The sequence below is a fragment of the Magnolia sinica genome, unplaced genomic scaffold, assembly GCF_029962835.1.
Source record: "Magnolia sinica isolate HGM2019 unplaced genomic scaffold, MsV1 ctg213, whole genome shotgun sequence".
Classification (NCBI taxonomy): Eukaryota; Viridiplantae; Streptophyta; class Magnoliopsida; order Magnoliales; family Magnoliaceae; genus Magnolia; species Magnolia sinica.
In genome coordinates, this window is record NW_026682779.1 from 60,344 (window position 1) to 79,170 (window position 18,827).

The 18,827-nt window shown below is 38.3% G+C and overlaps 1 non-coding gene across 1 annotated transcript; it reads left to right on the plus strand.

Moving 5' to 3' along the window:
- Positions 1 to 426: 426 nt before the first annotated feature.
- Positions 427 to 533, plus strand: LOC131236101 (small nucleolar RNA R71). The gene has a single exon (XR_009166539.1). It is a non-coding gene; the product is annotated as a small nucleolar RNA R71 (small nucleolar RNA).
- The last annotated feature ends 18,294 nt before the right edge of the window (positions 534 to 18,827 follow it).

Below are 18,827 nucleotides of genomic sequence, written 5' to 3' on the forward strand. Positions count from 1 at the left end.
CTTTGATAAGTATTTACGGCATTGGATTGTTCATTTAACACTTCTCGAAAGGCAAGTATTGTAGGACAATTTTCAGTTGTGTGAATGTTGTAATCACAAATGCCGCAAACACTTTCATTAACCTTATCCTTCTTTCTTTCCATAGCCTCAAATTTTCTTATGAGCATAGTCACTTTATACTTGAGATCATCTTCTTCTTTCAAGAGATACAATCCACCTTTTTCCTTAGATTGAGTCGGCTTAGACGTGGTGTTCGATTTTAAGTAATAATCCTATGATTGTGTTTTTTAAGCAAAATTATCGAGGTAATCCTATACCTCGTCAACATTTTTATTAATGAATTCTCCATTACATATTGTCTCGACCATTTGGCGCATGGAAGATGTCAGTCCATCATAGAAAAAAATTGTGATGCGCCACGTTTCAAAGCCGTGTTGTGGGCATGAACTGACCAAATCCTTGATCCTTTCCCAACATTGGTAAAATGTTTCATCCTCCTTTTGGGTGAAGTTCATGATTGCTTTTCTAAGGGTAATCGTTTTATGATGTGGAAAAAATTTCTTTATAAATTCCCTCTGCATATCATTCCATGTGCCAATGGATCTAGGACGCAGTGAATGTAACCACGTCTTAGCCTTCTCCTTCAAGGAAAAAGGAAAGAGTTTCTACCTAACTGTGTCCTCAGACACATTTTGAAATATAAAGTGGCTATGATCTCATCAAACTCTTTCAAATGTAGATATGGTTCTTCAGAGTCAAGCCCATGGAACTTAGGAAGGAGTTGGATAACCCCTGGCTTGATGTCCATATGTCCTGTATTTTCAGGAAAAATCATACATGAGGGCGTACTCACCCCCGCTGGTTGTAAATAATCTCATAAAGTACGAGGCGGGGGTGCTTGATGCACCTCATTCTCATCCTGAATGTCCTCCACCCTAGTCTGGGGTAGAAGAGGTTGGTTTTCAGTCATCACTTCAATAACTCAGGGGATTTCGAGTAGTGTTTAGTCCTGTGATGGATAGTTAACTCCTCAACCAATCCTCCTTCAATCAAGAGACGTCGAGTATTGTCACGGGCCTACTTGAGCATGAAACACTCGCAGCCCTCAATCAAATTCGAAACCTAATCCTAAGAAAGAAAATAAAAATTTAGAAAAAGAAGGTTGGAAAGAAGATACCAAATTGGAGTTCCTAAGTTAAAAACCTGCAAAAGAAAACAAAACAAGTCAGTTTCTAAAGAGAATGTCTAGAATTAGAAAATCCTTAAAAAGAAAGATAGAAGTAAACTAGTTTCTAAAAGAAGAAATTCATAAAGGAAAGTGGAAATTTTTAAAATAAATTAGGAAAGTCCTAAACTAGAAAGTAAGTTACTAAAAGAGATCTGAAAAATTGAAAGTAGAGAAAGAGCTTACCGAATTAGAAATTTCTATCTTAAAAGCCTACAAAATAGGAAAGTTATTTTCTAAACAAAAAGTCTATAACTAGAAAATTTCTAAAAATAAATTAGGAAACAAAGTTAGATTTTAAAAGAGTTAGAATTAGAAAGTTACTAAAAATAAAAATAGAAAGTTAGTTTCTAAAAAGGAAAGCTAGAATAAGAAAGTTTCTAAAACTAAAATCCTAATTCTAAAAATAGAAAAAGTAGAGAAATTAGAAAGGAATTACCAAATTAGAAGTTTATGTCAAGATCCTACAAAACAGGAAACAAGTTAGTTCTAGAAATCAAATAGAAATAAAAATCTAAAACTAAAGTTAGTAAAATCCTAATCTTAAACTAATTCTAAAACTAATTAATTTCAAAGAATCGTAACCGTCAGTCCCCGGCAACGGCGCTAAAAACTTGTTCCCTCCCCAAGTATAGGGTTGTGATGTAGTAATAAACTCGGTAAGATCGAGGTCGAATCCCAAGGGACTGAAACCTGTGCGTAATCTGAAACTCACTAGAACTAGAACTAGATTAAGATAAAATCTAAATCGAATGATTTTGAGGAATAATGGTGAAATATTAATGTAAAACTTAAGAAATTTAGAGGTAGGAAACTAGGGATTCAGAGGATTCACTTGTAGAGATCAGAGAGATCTTATGCCTGTTTCAAGAACTCAACCGGACTTAGAGTCCCATCTTCATCCAGTTGAAGGGTGTAACCATGAAAATCAATTGAACTTCCTTTGATATAGTTTTCAAGAAATGAATGGTATATGAATTAGAATGGATTCCATCACCAAACCATGCCCAGGAGACAAAGTAAACAACAGAATTAAACTAATTAAAAACCAATTAACATGATATGAAGGTTAGGAAGGGTACCGTCATTCGACCATGCCCGGGAAAGGAACATGCTCAAACCTATCGCAGGCCCATTGTAATTTCAGTCACAACAGACCATTAAAAACTAAAAACATTCCTTAATTAAACCAAAATCAACATCAGTTCAGTTTAAATAAAAGGCACAAGCAAAAAGTCTCCCATTATGCTACAAGCTTCACCTCTTAGCCCTAGCTAAGAGGTTTAGCAACCCATGGACATGATTGCACTATACCTCATAATAAAATAGAAAAATAGCAAAAAAAACTCTACTCCCTGTCTCTACTCGCACGTTCACAACCAGCCGTGGATCTCCCTAGATTGGATCCCTTAATCTCATCCCCATCTTTCTTCCTCTCTTTCCCTTTTATAGACGACAGATGGAGGCGGTGATGTTGCGTGGCTTTTACGCAGCCAGTTACGCAGCCAAGAACTCCCTTACATAAGCTCTGTTTATGCAGTCACGAAGACAGCGCCAAGGATGCCCCTTTTCTTTACTTTCTTCCCAAAAGAATAACGTCCCCTGAGGTGTTTTTGGGTGGCCTACATGATGGATGGTCTGGATTACTGATCCGATCACGGAGAGTGGCCCAAAATTGCCCAAAATTTCTGGATTACCCAGACGCGCGTAAAGCCTATGCGGACGTGCTGACGTGTTCGGTGGGCCCCGTAGTGCTGTTTTTGATGAAATCCACCCCGTCCATCAGATTCCTCTCAATTTTTCGGTCGAAATGGACTGGATTTTGTCGAGTTTTGGTGTAGTCCACTGATATTTTTCTTCGGCCATTCATCTTGTATTTGATCACGATCCTCGTGCGTATACGTGTATGGGGTCAAAATTCCACCTAGATGAGGGTTTTGGTTACCTTATGGGACGAATGAACGGTGTGGATTGTCGAAATGTGAGCGAAATGGGTCCCACTACACAAAACGCACGCTATTTCCGTGAAGGAGATGGATCGGGTCAGTGGCCGCTGACCGGTCTATTTCTTCCGATGCACAGCGAGTGCGCGTGCGCTGCGTGGTCACGCCACTCAAGGTGGGGTCTACTTTGATGTATACGAGAGATCCGTTCTATCCATATCTTTTCTCATATCATTTTAACAATGGGGATGGAAGTTGAGGCATATCCAGATAGCAAGTGGGCTCCAAATTAAGGTTTTAGGGGCTGATGTGTCTGTTGAGCCACTTCCACAAAGATCCAAGGGTTCAAATATGTGTACGGTTCATTTATGGTCCTCAGGCTACGTATGATGTTCTGAGCTGAGCGGATGGTGAAACTTTGTGATCAGCATTCTGGACATCTTTCAGGTCACTTGAGCTTCAGTTTCTCGAATTTCTCGGATCTCTAACGTGTAAATCTATCGATCGTGGTCCCCTGGGGTCCGTCCCTTGCCTTGGTGCATTCTGAATGTTAAATCCATGCTTTTAGCATCCTGATCCAGTCCAAGCTCGCGATTACACCTTGCAACACAAACATGATTAAAATGGGCCATTAAACGGTACCATGTTCATAAATCCAGGCAATAACTGGGTCTGATATGTAATATTTGACCCTCAACATATCTCGGTTTCATTTACAAGTACTAGATTCTGATCTTGGCATTGGTGGGGTGCATTTAGCCAGTGTTAGATCCCACTTCTGGGTGTCCACTGGGTTCGTGGTCCGCGATGGTCCACAAGCCCAATGAGCTCTATGGTTCCCTACATTTTTAGATTTTTTTAACCTTCCCGAGTCACGGTATAGCCCGCACGGGCTGTTGCTAAGTGTAAACGACCATCCAGCTTGGCGGCCCGCACTTGGTCTTACCATGACCCGTATAGTCCACTCGATTTGGCTAATCCTGGATTAATTTATTTGTGGAACCTCACCACAAGTAGTATAATCGAACAGTCCTGCGGAAAATCCTACGTGGACGCCCCAGGACACTGTTTTGGCTGGACGGGATGTTACAAACTCGGTTCGGGTCAGGCCAACTGTGTAACAGATCAGTTTGAGTCAGATGTCCCGAACTCAGCACTGAATCGGATCGGGTTTGGATCCACCCACGTAAATTTCAGACCGAATTGAGTTGGACTGAATCTGATCCGATGCCCAGCTCTAACTAAGAGTCTGGGGCTATGTGTGAATTTTGACTATTCACGATGATTGAATTCAAATGTAATTATTGGTGGGAGCGGATTGGATTTAGTGCGCCACTCACCCACAACCGTGCAGTCCTTTACTATGGGGGCCAACTTGATGTATATATTCTACATCCATCCCATTCATTCATTTTTTTTCTATTATTTTAATGCATGAACCCAAAAATGAAGCAAATCAAGATCTTAGATGGACAATACCTTACGAAATAATGGTGATTGACAATTAAAAACTTCTTGTTCACCACAATGGTTTTGGATGAAGCTTACATTTTTATTTTTATTTTCCCTTCATTCAGTTTCGTGTCACCTTACCGACAGGTTGGATGGGAAATAAACATTATAGAAACAATAAGGTGGGCCTAGGAAGTTTTTAATGATGGGGCATTTAATCCCCATCCCCATTGTTTCATATAGTATGGTCCAAATAAGATTTAGATCTGCCAGACTTTTTGGCTCATACCCTAAAATGGTCCGGTAAAACAGATGGATGGCTATGTAGAACAGATACACCAGAGTGGGTCCCGCACTAAGAGATGTAACATCCATGGGTAACACGGGGCACATCTAAATCCGCACCCATGATAATCTGCAAACGAACAATACTCAGCTATGGACGCGGATTGCCTTTAGGAAGGCTTTCGAAGGATGTTTGCTTGGAGCTGGAAGATACTTTGCTCCCACTGGAATGTCTGTGATAAATTTGCCCTATCCACCCATTTTATCATTTCATTTTAGGTCATTGACCAATTGAGGTGGACCCAAAACCAGTGGGCCATGATAAAGGAAACACATGCAAAGAAATGCCTACCATTGAAACCTTCCTAGGTTCACCTTCATGTTTATATAACATGTAATTCATTTATAAGGTTAATCCCACTATGATGAATTGAAAACACAAAAAGCTTAGTCTAATGCAAAACTTCCATAACCATGTGAACGTTTCAATGGTGGTCATTTAATACCCACTACACACTTATTTGTGTATCTACTTATCAATCATGTGTGTTAGTGTATCAGTATTTCGGTTGAGTCCTTGAAAGTTGAATACCAAAGACACATGAAGACTTGACACATTAAGGAATTAAAGAACAAATAAATCAAGGTGCTTTGGTGACCCTAACCTTAATCCAAAGCAACCTAACATATAGATTATCCTAATTTTAATAGATAAACATTCTTTGATCATCACATAACCTTAGGAGCCATAGAAGACTATGCTTAAAAAGACTTTAGAGGTCCCAAGCTACTGGAAACCAAACTGCCCAAAACCAACAATCTCTTGATGAGTTCCATTGATTAATCGAGCGAGCAAATCCTCAAACAATATCGAGCAATCAGGTTTGATTGATTAAACTTAGCCAAAACTAACCAACGCGTTCACTGGATTATTTTGGAGAGTTTCGATCGATCGACGACCCAATCGATTGATTGACTGCCAATTTTTTACCCATTTTTTTACCATTGGAATTCGATTCCTTTATATTAGGCATACAATATTTAGGAATTCTGATGGTTTTTGTGCAATAAAGTTAGTAATTCCTCACTCTTATCCCTCATCCTAAGCCTCTAGACCTATGAGATTTGATTCTTCTTGAGTTTTACCACTCTAATGAAGATTCAACCTCTATTATGAAAATAAACTCAATCTCCACCTTGTTATAGAGAATAGACATGAACTTATTGTTAAATCATTGTCTAAACTGTCTAGAACACCCATCTAAATAAATCTCATAAAAAAAATTAACTATCCATTAATTGTACGATATTCCACCATCCTCCATATGCCTTGGTTACTTCATTGGACTATCATATATAATGTGATTGATCGTAAGATCTGAAACATCAATGTTAACAATCAAAAAGCATAAGAAGAGTTGATTGAAGCATGGTAGAGCATCGATTGAGCAACCTAAGCAAGGCACATCAATAGATCTCAATCTGACAAGTAAAATTGTCATTTGTAAAATTCATTCACACTCTTTCCTTATATAGGATTAAGTGTAGAGTTTGTGACGCAAACTCAAATAGGTTCTTGTATAGAACCTTAGCTCTTATATAGGGCCAAATTCACCAGGCATGGATGAGCACATGTTAGACTCTATGTGGAGCATCTGACAAGATCGTATACGTAGCAGTAGGGCCTTTGATCAGGAACACATTCAATGGACATGGATGCCACTACGCCAAAACTGCGAAAAAAGGACGGTCCAAAACCGTCTCAAATGACCAAAAAGGACGGTCCTGGACCGTCGCAAGGGCCGTCAAATTTTGACATGTCGTATTACTTAAAGGACGGTCGAAAATCGTCATTTTTATTGACGAAAAAAAACTGTCATAGACCGTCCTAAAAAAGGACGGTCGTTAACCATCCTTAAAAAGGACGGTCTCAGACCATCTCTTATAAGCCTTTAAAGGATGGCCATCGACCGTCCTTTAAAAGGACGATCATGGACCGTCCTTAAAAAAGACTGTCATAGACCATCTCTGATAAGCCTTCAAAGGACGGCTATAGACCGTCCTTTAAAAGGACGGTCATGGGCCGTCCTTAAAAAAGACTGTCATGGACCGTCTCTTATGGGCATAGACCGTCCTTTAAAAGGACGGCCATGGACCGTCTTTAAAAAGGACTGTCATGGACCATTCTTTATAAGAGGGTCACTATACACCTGTTACAATATATTTCATCGTATTCTTCCTGATATACACCTGTTATATAATATATTTCATCATATTCACATTCACATCCATCTAAACAACCCAAACTACATAAATCCAACATAAACTACATTCATCCAAACATAAACTACATCCATCCAAACACAAGCAATCTTATTCACATTACATTCATCCACACATAAATACATATAGGTTTAACATCATAAATAAAAAAAGAAAAAAATTAGCAACAATTTTCTTTTTGTGTCTTTCACCTGAAAAAAAAAATATTAAACCAACAAAACATTATAATTCAGAATCATGAAGAATTGCATAAACTTCTTCCAAAAAAGTGGGCACTTTTTAAAAATAAAACTGATCATTAAAATAGGTTTACGTTTAAGTTTTAGGTTTAGGTTTAGGTTTAAGATTAGGTTTTAGGTTATAAGTTTAGGTTATAGGTTATAGGTTATAGGTTATAAGTTATAGGTTAAGGTTTAGGTTATAGGTTTTGGTTTAAGTTTAGGCTTAGGTTCTAGGTTTAAGTTAAGGTTTAGGTTTTAGTTATATGTTATAGTATATAGGTCATAGCTTTAGAGAATTGAGAATAGGTTAAGGTTAAGGTTTAGGAAATCGGGTCCGAGTTCGGGATCAGGTTTAGGTTTGGGTTATCAAGTTTAGGTTTAAGTTTAGGTTAGGGAGTTGAGATTAGGATTAGGTGTAGGTTTAGGTTCAAAGATTTGAGAATACATTTCGATTTTAGGTTTAGGTTTTAGGCTTATGTTTAGGTTATAGGTTTAGGTTATAAGTGCAGGTAATGGGTTTAGGTTTATGTTAGGTTATAGGTTAAGGTTTAGGTTTAGGAAATCGGGTTCGGGTTCGGGATCGGGTTTAGGTTTAGGTTTTCAAGTTTAGGTTTAGGTTTAGGTTAGGGAGTTGAGATTAGGATTAGGTGTAGGTTTAGGGATTTGAGAATACATTTCGATTTTAGGTTTAGGTTTAGGTTTTAGGCTTATGTGTAGGTTATAAGTTTAGGTTATAGGTCTAGGTTTAGGTTAGGTTATAGGTTAAGGTTTAGGTTTAGGAAATCGGGTTCGGGTTTGGGATCGGGTTTAGGTTTGGATTTTCAAGTTTAGTCTTAGGTTTAGGTTAGGGATTTGAGATTAGGATTAGGTGTAGGTTTAGGTTTAGGGATTTGAGAATACATCTAGGTTTTAGGTTTAGGTTTAGGTTATAGGTTATAGGTTTAGGTTTAGGTTTAGGTTAAGCTTTAGGTTTAGGTCATAAGCTATAGGTTTAGGGAATTGAGAATATGTTAATATTTAGATTTAGAAAATTGGGTACGGGTTCAGGATCGGGTTTAGGTTTGGGTTTTCAAGTTTAGGTTTAGGTTTAGGTTTAGGTTAAGGAGTTGAGATTAGGATTAGGTGTAGGTTTAAGTTTTAGGGATTTGAGAATACATTTAGGTTTTAGGTTTAGGTTTAGGTTTAGGTTATAGGTTATTGGTTTAAGTTAAAGTTTAAGTTTAGGTTTAGGTTTAGGTTTAGGTTATAAGCTATAGGTTTAGGGAATTGAGAATAAGTTAAGGTTTAGGTTTAGGAAATCGGGTTCGGGTTCGGGATCGGGTTTAGGTTTGGATTTTCAAGTTTAGGTTTAGGTTTAGGTTAGGGAGTTGAGATTAGGATTAGGTGTAGGTTTAGGTTTAGGGATTTGAGAATATATTAGGTTTTAGGTTTAGGTTTAGGTTATATGTTATAGGTTTAGGTTTAGGTTTAGGTATAGGTTATAAGCTATAGGTTTAGGGAATTGAGAATAGGTTAAGGTTTAGGTTTAGGAAATCGGGTTCGGGTTCGAGATCGGGTTAGGTTTGGGTTTTCAAGTTTAGGTTTAGGTTTAGGTTAGGGAGTTGAGATTAGGATTAGGTGTAGGTTTAGGTTTAGGGATTTGAGAATATATTAGGTTTTAGGTTTAGGTTTAGGTTATATGTTATAGGTTTAGGTTTAGGTTTAGGTATAGGTTATAAGCGATAGGTTTAGGGAATTGAGAATAGGTTAAGGTTTAGGTTTAGGAAATCGGGTTCGGGTTCGAGATCGGGTTTAGGTTTAGGTTTTCAAGTTTAGGTTTAGGTTAGGGAATTGAGATTAGGATTAGGTGTAGGCTTAGGTTTAGGGATTTGAGAATACATTTAGGTTTTAGGTTTAGGTTACAGGTTTAGGTTTAGGTTTAGGTTAAGGTTATAGGTTATAGGTTTAGGTTTAGGTTTAGGTTATAAGCTATAGGTTTAGGGAATTGAGAATAGGTTAAGGTTTAGGATTAGGAAATCGGGTTCAGGTTCGGGATCGGGTTTTAGTTTGGGTTTTCAAGTTTAAGTTTAGGTTTAGGTTAGGGAGTTGAGATTAAGATTAGGTGTTGGTTTAGGTTTAGGGATTTGAGAATACATTTAGGTTTACGTTTAAGAAATCGGGTTCGGGTTCGGGATCGGGTTTAGGTTTGGATTTTTAAGTTTAGGTTTAGGTTTAGGTTAGGGAGTTGAGATTAGGATTATGTGTAGGTTTAGGTTTAGGGATTTGAGAATACATTTAAGTTTTAGGCTTATGTTTAAGTTATATGTTATAGGTTAAGGTATAGGTTTAGGTTAAGGTATAGGTTTAAGTTTCGGTTTAGGTTATAAGCAATAGGTTTAGGGAATTGAGAATAGGTTAAGGTTTAGGTTTAGGAAATCGGGTTCGGGTTCGGGATCGGGTTTAGGTTTAGGTTAGGGAGTTGAGATTAGGATTAAGTGTAGGTTTAGGTTTAGGGATTTAAGAATACATTTAGGTTTTAGGTTTAGGTTACAGGTTTAGGTTTAGTTTTAGGTTCAGGTTATAAGCTATAGGTTTAGAGAATTGAGAATGGGTTAAGGTTTAGGTTTAGGAAATCAGGTTGGGGTTCGGGATCGGGTTTAGGTTTTGGTTTTCAAGTTTAGGCTTAGGTTTAGGTTAGGGAGTTAAGATTAGGATTAAGTGTAGGTTTAGGTTTAGGGATTTCAGAATACATTTAGGTTTTAGGTTTAGGTTTAGGTTATAGGTTTAGGTTTAGGTTAAGGTTTAGGTTTAGGCTTAGGTTTAGGTTATAAGATATAGGTTGGGGAATTGAGAAAAGGTTAAGGTTTAAGTTTAGGAAATCGGGTTCGGGTTCGAGATCGGGTTTAAGTTTAGGTTTTCAAGTTTAAGTTTAGGTTTACGTTAGGGAGTTGAGATTAGGATTAGGTGTAGGTTTAGGTTTAAAGATTTGAGAATACATTTAGGTTTTAGGTTTAGGTTTAGGTTATAGGTTACAGGTTTAGGTTTAGGCTATAGGTTACAGGTTTAGGTTTAGGTTAAAGTTATAGGTTATAGGTTTAGGTTTAGGTTTAGGTTAATGTTTAGGTTTAGAAAATCGGGTTCGGGTTCGAGATCGGGTTTAGGTTTGGGTTTTTAAGTTTAGGTTTAGGTTTAAGTTAGAGAGTTGAGATTGGGATTAGGTGTAGGTTTAAGTTTAAGGATCTGAGAATACACTTAGGTTTTAGGTTTAGGTTTAGGTTATAGATTTAGGTATAGGTTAGGTTATAGGTTAAGGTTTAGGTTTAGAAAATCGGGTTCGGGTTCAGGATCGGGTTTAGGTTTGGGTTATCAAGTTTAGGTTTAGGTTTAGGTTAGGGAGTTGAGATTAGGATTAGGTGTAGGTTTAGGTTTAGGGATTTGAGAATACATTTAAGTTTTAGGTTTATGTTTAGGTTATAGGTTATAGGTTTAGGTTTAGGTTTAGGTTTAGATTTAGGTATAGGTTTAGGTTTTTGTTCACTCCCCAAGTATAGGGTTGTGATGTAGTAATAAACTCGGTAGGACCGAGGTCGAATCCACAGGGACTGATACCTGTACGTTTCCTGAAACTAGATAAAAATAGAACTAGACTAAGATGCAATCTAAATCAAATAAAATTTCAGAAATAATTGTGGAATAATTATCTAAAACTTTAAACAATCCAAGGAAGAAAACTAGGGATTCAGAGGATCCACTTGTAGAGATCAGGGAGATCTTATGCCTGCTTCAGAAATCATGAAAATTGATTAGACTTCCTTTGATATAGTTTTCAAGGGGTGAAAGGTATATGAATTAGAATGGATTCCATCACCAAACCATGCCCAAGAGACAAAGTCAACAACAGAATTAAACTAATTACCAACCAATCAGATGATTATGAAGGTTAGGAAGGGTACCGACATCCAACCATGCCCAGGAGACGATGGCGAACGACAGGGCTTCCTGATATCATAATCAAAATAAGGAAAAAGAAATACTCAAAGCCATTGCAAACCCATTGTAATTTCAGTCACAACAGGCCATTAAAAACTAAAAATATTCCCATAATAAAATTAAATCAAAAATTCCCTCAATCTAAACAAAAGGCACACGCATACAATCTCCCATCATTCTACAAGCTTCACCTCTTAGCCCTAGCTAAGAGGTTTAGCCTAGAATAGACATGATGAGGCTAAATTCAAAATAAATAAAAGAAAAAGAAGAAAAGAAAAAAGAAAAAAAACAGATAATACTCTCTTTGCTTCATCCAGCCCAGGCCTCTCTCACGTCCCTTCAAAACACTTCTCCCTGACGTCCAGCCAAGCTCCTCTCCCCACGGCCCCCTTTTCTTTTCTCTTTTTCTTTCTTTTATAAGCCAATAGGACGTCCGTTCGGAGAGAGCCAAAACTCCTCACGCACGCTGCTGAGTTGGAACCGTCCTTTCTTCGCAGTCCGATTCATGATAGGAATATAATTCTTACGCTGAAGTTCCGGTGGGGCCCATTCTTGAATTCAAACAAGAGATCCACTCCGTTCACCAGATTCTCCTCGAAAAATTGACCGGAGATGGTCAGTTTTGGATCAGATTCAGCGTGACCCATGAAAGAGATCAACTGCAACAGTTGTAAGACAGTCCGTTTGTGATCATTGAAACCAACACCTGCGCATGTATGAGTGCGTAAAGACAACATGGGCTTGGCTAAAGTGAGCCCCTCTGTATGATGGGCGGTTAAGATCAGACATCTGATCATCGCCAGTGGGCCAGGACGATCCGGAACGTCCGGTTTTCATGGACGCAGCAATCTGCGCCAACTCCTTGCGCTGATAATTTGGTGGGGCCCATGGTCGGACTTTCCAGAGAAATCCACCCCGTACATCAGTTTCTCCTCGAAAAACCGTTCGGAGATGGATAGTTTTGAATTTCTTCTGATGTGGCCCACTTGATTTTCTATTTTACCGTCCGTCCTCCGTTTGAATGGTTGAAATCCGCTTCATGCTATCTTCTATAATTCCTCCACCTAGGAGAGGGTCAAGCCACCCCTCTAGGACACATTGGACGGTCCAGATCATGAAAAAGGATGATGGATGGGGCTCACTGTCAAAACCCAATCACAAGCACGTACGTCACTGGACGTTTTTTCACTATTTGCATGTTTTGTACAAAAAATTGGTGGGGCCCACTTATGATGACATTCTTGGAGATCCATTCCCTCCATCAGCTCATGTACATAGTGTTAGCTCATGGCTTCCAGTTTAAAGTAGATCTGACTTCAGGGTGGGCCACACGTTTAACCAATGTATGGACAACATTCACCGTTAAAAAAACAATGGGCTTCATGTAAGCCATGCATGGCACATCTATTTACAGATTTGCCATTCTGTTTTGTTATATCTTCTGCCGTCAGTATCTCCTGATTGCACCATCCAAAAGAAGTGAAATTTGACAAATATCCACCGTTTTTCGTGCTCTTTCCATCAGTTTAGTTTGGGTCCAGATCTCCCAAGGATGTCCAAGATGCTTTCTTAATGGTTATTATCCTCTGATCTCTCTGTTGGGCCACTTCCACAAGGATCTAATGGCTGAAATTTGACGTGTACGGTTAATTTATGGTCCTCAGGCCATGTATGAAGTTTCGAGCCGAGTGGATGGTGGAAACCCTGTGATCTTGCATTCTGACTAACTTTCAGGCCACTTAAGCTTCAGTTTCTCAATTTTCTCGAATCTCTGGCGTGTATATCAATCGATCTCGGTCCCCTGGAGTCCATTCCTTGCTCTGGTGACTTCGGAGCATTAAATCTATGCTTTTAATACTCTTTTTCAATCAAAGCTCCTTATTACATCCTGCAACAAAAATACGATTAAATTATAATATTAGGCATTATCGTGTACGTAAAATCAATAAGTAATTGGGGTCTGATATGTAATATTCGACCCTCAACACAACCCCCAACCAGCATTTTGCTAGTCCCGAGCAAAGTATGCGAAAAATAAGTCGAGAATTACAGGACAATCTCTATGAACTCAAGTGATTTTTGAAAAGCAATCTAGATACGAAAATTCTAAGATGCATGACTGTTGGGCATTACTTCCTCCTGGAATCAAGCGCACAATAAATTTCATAATCAAGTTTAAAGTATTTATGCATTAATTAGAACAATTCTAAACAATGAGTACCATGAGTGTATAATGAAATCTCGGCTTATCATCATTAAGAAATCCAATAGATAATTTCTATGATAACATTGATAATCAAAAGAGCATTCAGGACACTCAAAACCTAAACCAGAACTTGCCTTACAATTCTTTCTTTTCATTCTTCTCGCTTTTGATTTTTCCATCGAGGGAGAGGAGAATCGAATGCGCACCTATAGGGAGCAAACCTATGGTAAAGATCGTACACCCAACCCTTTTCACATATCATCCATGGGGAATTAAATCTACACCTATAAGGAGCAAACCTATGGTGAAGATTATTTGTACAACCCTTTACAAAGGTATCTATTTTATTTTATTTTTTCCGTAGGTATTTTCTTTTTCTTCAATTGATCATGACGGGCAAATTTTTCAGGCTGGTTCCTTACATGCTTAGTGATTACCAATTTAACCCTTCCATATCAAACTGAAACCTTTATGTGAAAGCAAGATGTGTCTTGTGAAATCATGACTCAATCAATGTTTAAAACCTCTAATCATGGATTAACAATTCAAACTTAACTGTGAAATCTAAAAGATACTGAATCCAAGAGTCATAAATTACCAACATCACTTATCTTGTAATTCTAAATCCAAGATGGCCGTCAAAATCACTTCGAATTCATACGAAATTCCAGAAAAATTTAAAAATTTTCACAATTTCTGCTCAAGACCAAGAAAACACTGATTAAGTAGCCTAATCTCCCACCCCCAACTGAAAATCTACATTGTCCTTAATGTAAAAGAAATAAGCATGCAATGCACATGGGACAATGAAAATATAAGAGGAGTGATGGAAAGATAGTACCTAGACGAAAGAATCAAGAGGCTTTCCAAAGATATCTACGTAAGAGTGGGTAAGCATAAGAGAGAAACCAACAGAAGAAAAATAAAAATAATAAAAATAAAATCCTACCTATACCATTTTCGCAGGTGCTCTCGATTGCATTTAGCATATGCAACAAGCCTTTAAACCCATAGGTTGCCCCTAGTGGACGAGTTGTAGTCTCGTGAGGGTTTGCAGCAATGTTACCCACAAACATTGAACTAAGAAAATAAAATGCAATGAAAGGCTAAGTTGCCTGCCAGGAGCGCTTAAGTTTACCATCTATCCTAAAACAACATAAAATAAACTACCCTAGTCTTATGAAAGCAGAAAAAAACTACTCGATCATGCTGCAAGGGTCCTCTTCCGGCCAATATCGTGATAAGTCTCTCAGTAAGTTCCTCAGCAAGATCATCCAAAAGCCCTTTTTGCAATAGGCTTGGGCGCCCTGGAGCATGACTTTCCACAGAGACTTATGTACCTCATAAGAAATTTTCCATTGAATAGCTTGAGGTATCCAACGTATATACGATTCACCTGTGACAGAAGAAGTTTCAACGTTAGTACTCCATGGTGAATCAGAGACTACACGTAAATAAAGTTTAGAAAACTTTTTAAGAAGTGATGTAATCTCAACACATTCCGAAGTATCAGACTTCGGTTCCATTGTCGGTTCTTCCTCCTTTAATGGTAGACGTTTAAGATCAAGGGAAGAAAGGGCTTCAGAATAAGGGTTCTCTCGGTCAATGATGACTACCGAGATATCGTCTTGCAAGGCATCCACTTTATCCTTTGACATGGGATCATTTGAATCTGCAAAGTATGCCAAGCAATCATCCAAAGAGTTGGGAAGTTCGGCTGAGTGTGACTTATTTTTCCCATTGTAGCTCGCGATGATCTGCCTAAGGAAACCATCATCCTTGAAAGTAGCCAGATGTACGCTTTCTTCCTCCAGTCCTGCACAGACAGATTGAAAATCAATAGGGTAAGCATCAATGTGATCACTTTGTTCATTGAGACTACTCAATCGAGGCGTTGAATTGTTAAACGTGTACAGCTCAGATGGTGGCCTCAATTGAGTGGTTTCAAATTCCAGGGTCGTAACGAGCAACTTGTCCTTCTCCTGAATCACATCATCATTCGATTCAGAGGCATGGTCCAAACATGTTTTACAAGAGTTAGAAGGGTCGGTTGTAAGGAGCTCATCCTCCACCTTTAAATCAGACATGTCAGGTAAGGGGAGTGACTCATTATGACCGACCACTTTGTGGACATCTTGATCATTGACCTGGACCAAACTTGAGATAGATTCCAGGGGAACTGTGGCTGCACATTCAGGATCGCCATCCCAATATTCATCATATTCTAGTTCAGTGCAGTGCACATTTGGGATGGGATCGCCTTCCTCACATTCTATTCCTAAATTCGGTTGAGGTTCAAATAAACTAACTTTTACCTCATCATTGAAATCCTGTGTGTCATGTAAGGAAGGTGTGTCATCATCACTATATTTAAAATACACCCATGTATCTTCACCATTCCTTTGAACAGTCATCGAGATCTTCTCATCAGGAGATTGAACCGCATGCTCATTAATGGAATCCAACTCCTCATTCCAAATTCCAGATTCCTTTAAAAGTGAGTGAGGATCACTTTCCTCACATTGTATTTTTGGATTGGGTTGTGGTTGGGATGAGAAAGCTTCCTCTATCCTTTCGAGATGCGAAGTAAGTGTTTCCATTACTTTTCTAATTTCCGCAAGACAGGCCATGTCATGTTGAAGTGAATCCTCTTGGGTCGTTTCTGGTTGGATTTCAAAGGTATGGGATCCAAGAGAATTATTATAATATGTTGATGGTTCATTTACCCAATTTTGATGTTCCCACCAGTTATAGTCATACTGATCATAGGTGGGAGAATCTGCTAGTTGGTAATACTTATTATCACTCATGATATAATCATGCATTGTTTTCTCTTTATCAGATGAGTGATAATAATTCTCATAACCATAATTATGATAACCCCAACACTCACGTACTGTTTTGTTAATCCGTGGGGTGTAATTGTTCTCCTGCATATAATCACGTAAGGACTTCTTAGCTGGTGGATCTTTATATTCTGATCGGTTCTCACTGATAGTTTTAGAAAAGTTTTGAGATATAGGTTGATTTATATCTTCATCATCCCAAAATAGGTTATTCTTCTCAGCATACTGACGTTCCCACTCGTGCATATACATGATGAAACCCTTAATCTGAATTTAATCCTAAGAAAAACAGAAGAAAAGATCCTACAGTAATATGTAAAGTAAGAGGAAGAGAAGTTAAAAAGAAAGTACCAAATGAGAAGTTCCTATGTTATTATCCTGTAAAAGAAAACAAAAGAGATTAGTTTCTAAAAAGGAAAGTTCCTTAAACCTAGAAGCTGAGTTAGTTTCTAAAATTAGAAAGAATTTCTAAAAAAGGAAATAACTAACCTAGTTTCTAAAAACAAGAGATGAAAGTTTCTAAAAATAAACTAGTTCCTAAAAATAGAAAAATACTAGAAAATAGAAAATTTCCAAAACTCAAACCCTAATTCTAAAAATAGAAAAAGTAGAGGAATTAGAAAGGGATTACCAGTTTAGAAGTTATTTCAGGATCCTACAAAACAGGAAAACAGGTTAGCTTCTAAAAATAAAATAAAATAAAAACCTTTAACCTAAAGTTAGTAAAATCCTAATCCTAACCTAATTCTAAAACTAATTAATTTCAGAAAAACGTAACCGTCAGTCCCCGGCAACGGCGCCAAAAACTTGTTCACTCCCCAAGTATAGGGTTGTGATGTAGTAATAAACTCGGTAAGACCGAGGTCGAATCCACAGGGACTGATACCTGTACGTTTCCTGAAACTAGATAAAAATAGAACTAGACTAAGATGCAATCTAAATCAAATAGAATTTCAGAAATAATTGTGGAATAATTATCTAAAACTTTAAACAATCCAAGGAAGAAAACTAGGGATTCAGAGGATCCACTTGTAGAGATCAGGGAGATCTTATGCCTGCTTCAGAAATCATGAAAATTGACTAGACTTCCTTTGATATAGTTTTCAAGGGGTGAAAGGTATATGAATTAGAATGGATTCCATCACCAAACCATGCCCAAGAGACAAAGTCAACAACAGAATTAAACTAATTACCAACCAATCAGATGATTATGAAGGTTAGGAAGGGTACCGACATCCAACCATGCCCAGGAGACGATGGCGAACGACAGGGCTTCCTGATATCATAATCAAAATAAGGAAAAAGAAATACTCAAAGCCATTACAAACCCATTGTAATTTCAGTCACAACAGGCCATTAAAAACTAAAAATATTCCCATAATAAAATTAAATCAAAAATCTCCTCAATCTAAACAAAAGGCACACGCATACAATCTCCCATCATTCTACAAGCTTCACCTCTTAGCCCTAGCTAAGAGGTTTAGCCTAGAATAGACATGATGAGGCTAAATTCAAAATAAATAAAAGAAAAAGAAGAAAAGAAAAAAGAAAAAAAACAGATAATACTCTCTTTGCTTCATCCAGCCCAGGCCTCTCTCACGTCCCTTCAAAACACTTCTCCCTGACGTCCAGCCAAGCTCCTCTCCCCACGGCCCCCTTTTCTTTTCTCTTTTTCTTTCTTTTATAAGCCAATAGGACGTCCGTTCGGAGAGAGCCAAAACTCCTCACGCACGCTGCTGAGTTGGAACCGTCCTTTCTTCGCAGTCCGATTCATGATAGGAATATAATTCTTACGCTGAAGTTCCGGTGGGGCCCATTCTTGAATTCAAACAAGAGATCCACTCCGTTCACCAGATTCTCCTCGAAAAATTGACCGGAGATGGTCAGTTTTGGATCAGATTCAGCGTGACCCATGAAAGAGATCAACTGCAACAGTTGTAAGACAGTCCGTTTGTGATCATTGAAACCAGTACCTGCGCATGTATGAGTGCATAAAGACAACATGGGCTTGGTTAAAGCGAGCCCCTCTGTATGATGGGCGGTTAAGATCAGACATCTGATCATCGCCAGTGGGCCAGGACCATCCGGAACGTCCGGTTTTCATGGACGCAGCAGTCTGCGCCAACTCCTTGCGCTGATAATTTGGTGGGGCCCATGGTCGGACTTTCCAGAGAAATCCACCCCGTACATCAGTTTCTCCTCGAAAAACCGTTCGGAGATGGATAGTTTTGAATTTCTTCTGATGTGGCCCACTTGATTTTCTATTTTACCGTCCGTCCTCCGTTTGAATGGTTGAAATCCGCTTCATGCTATCTTCTATAATTCCTCTACCTAGGAGAGGGTCAAGCCACCCCTCTAGGACACATTGGACGGTCCAGATCATGAAAAAGGATGATG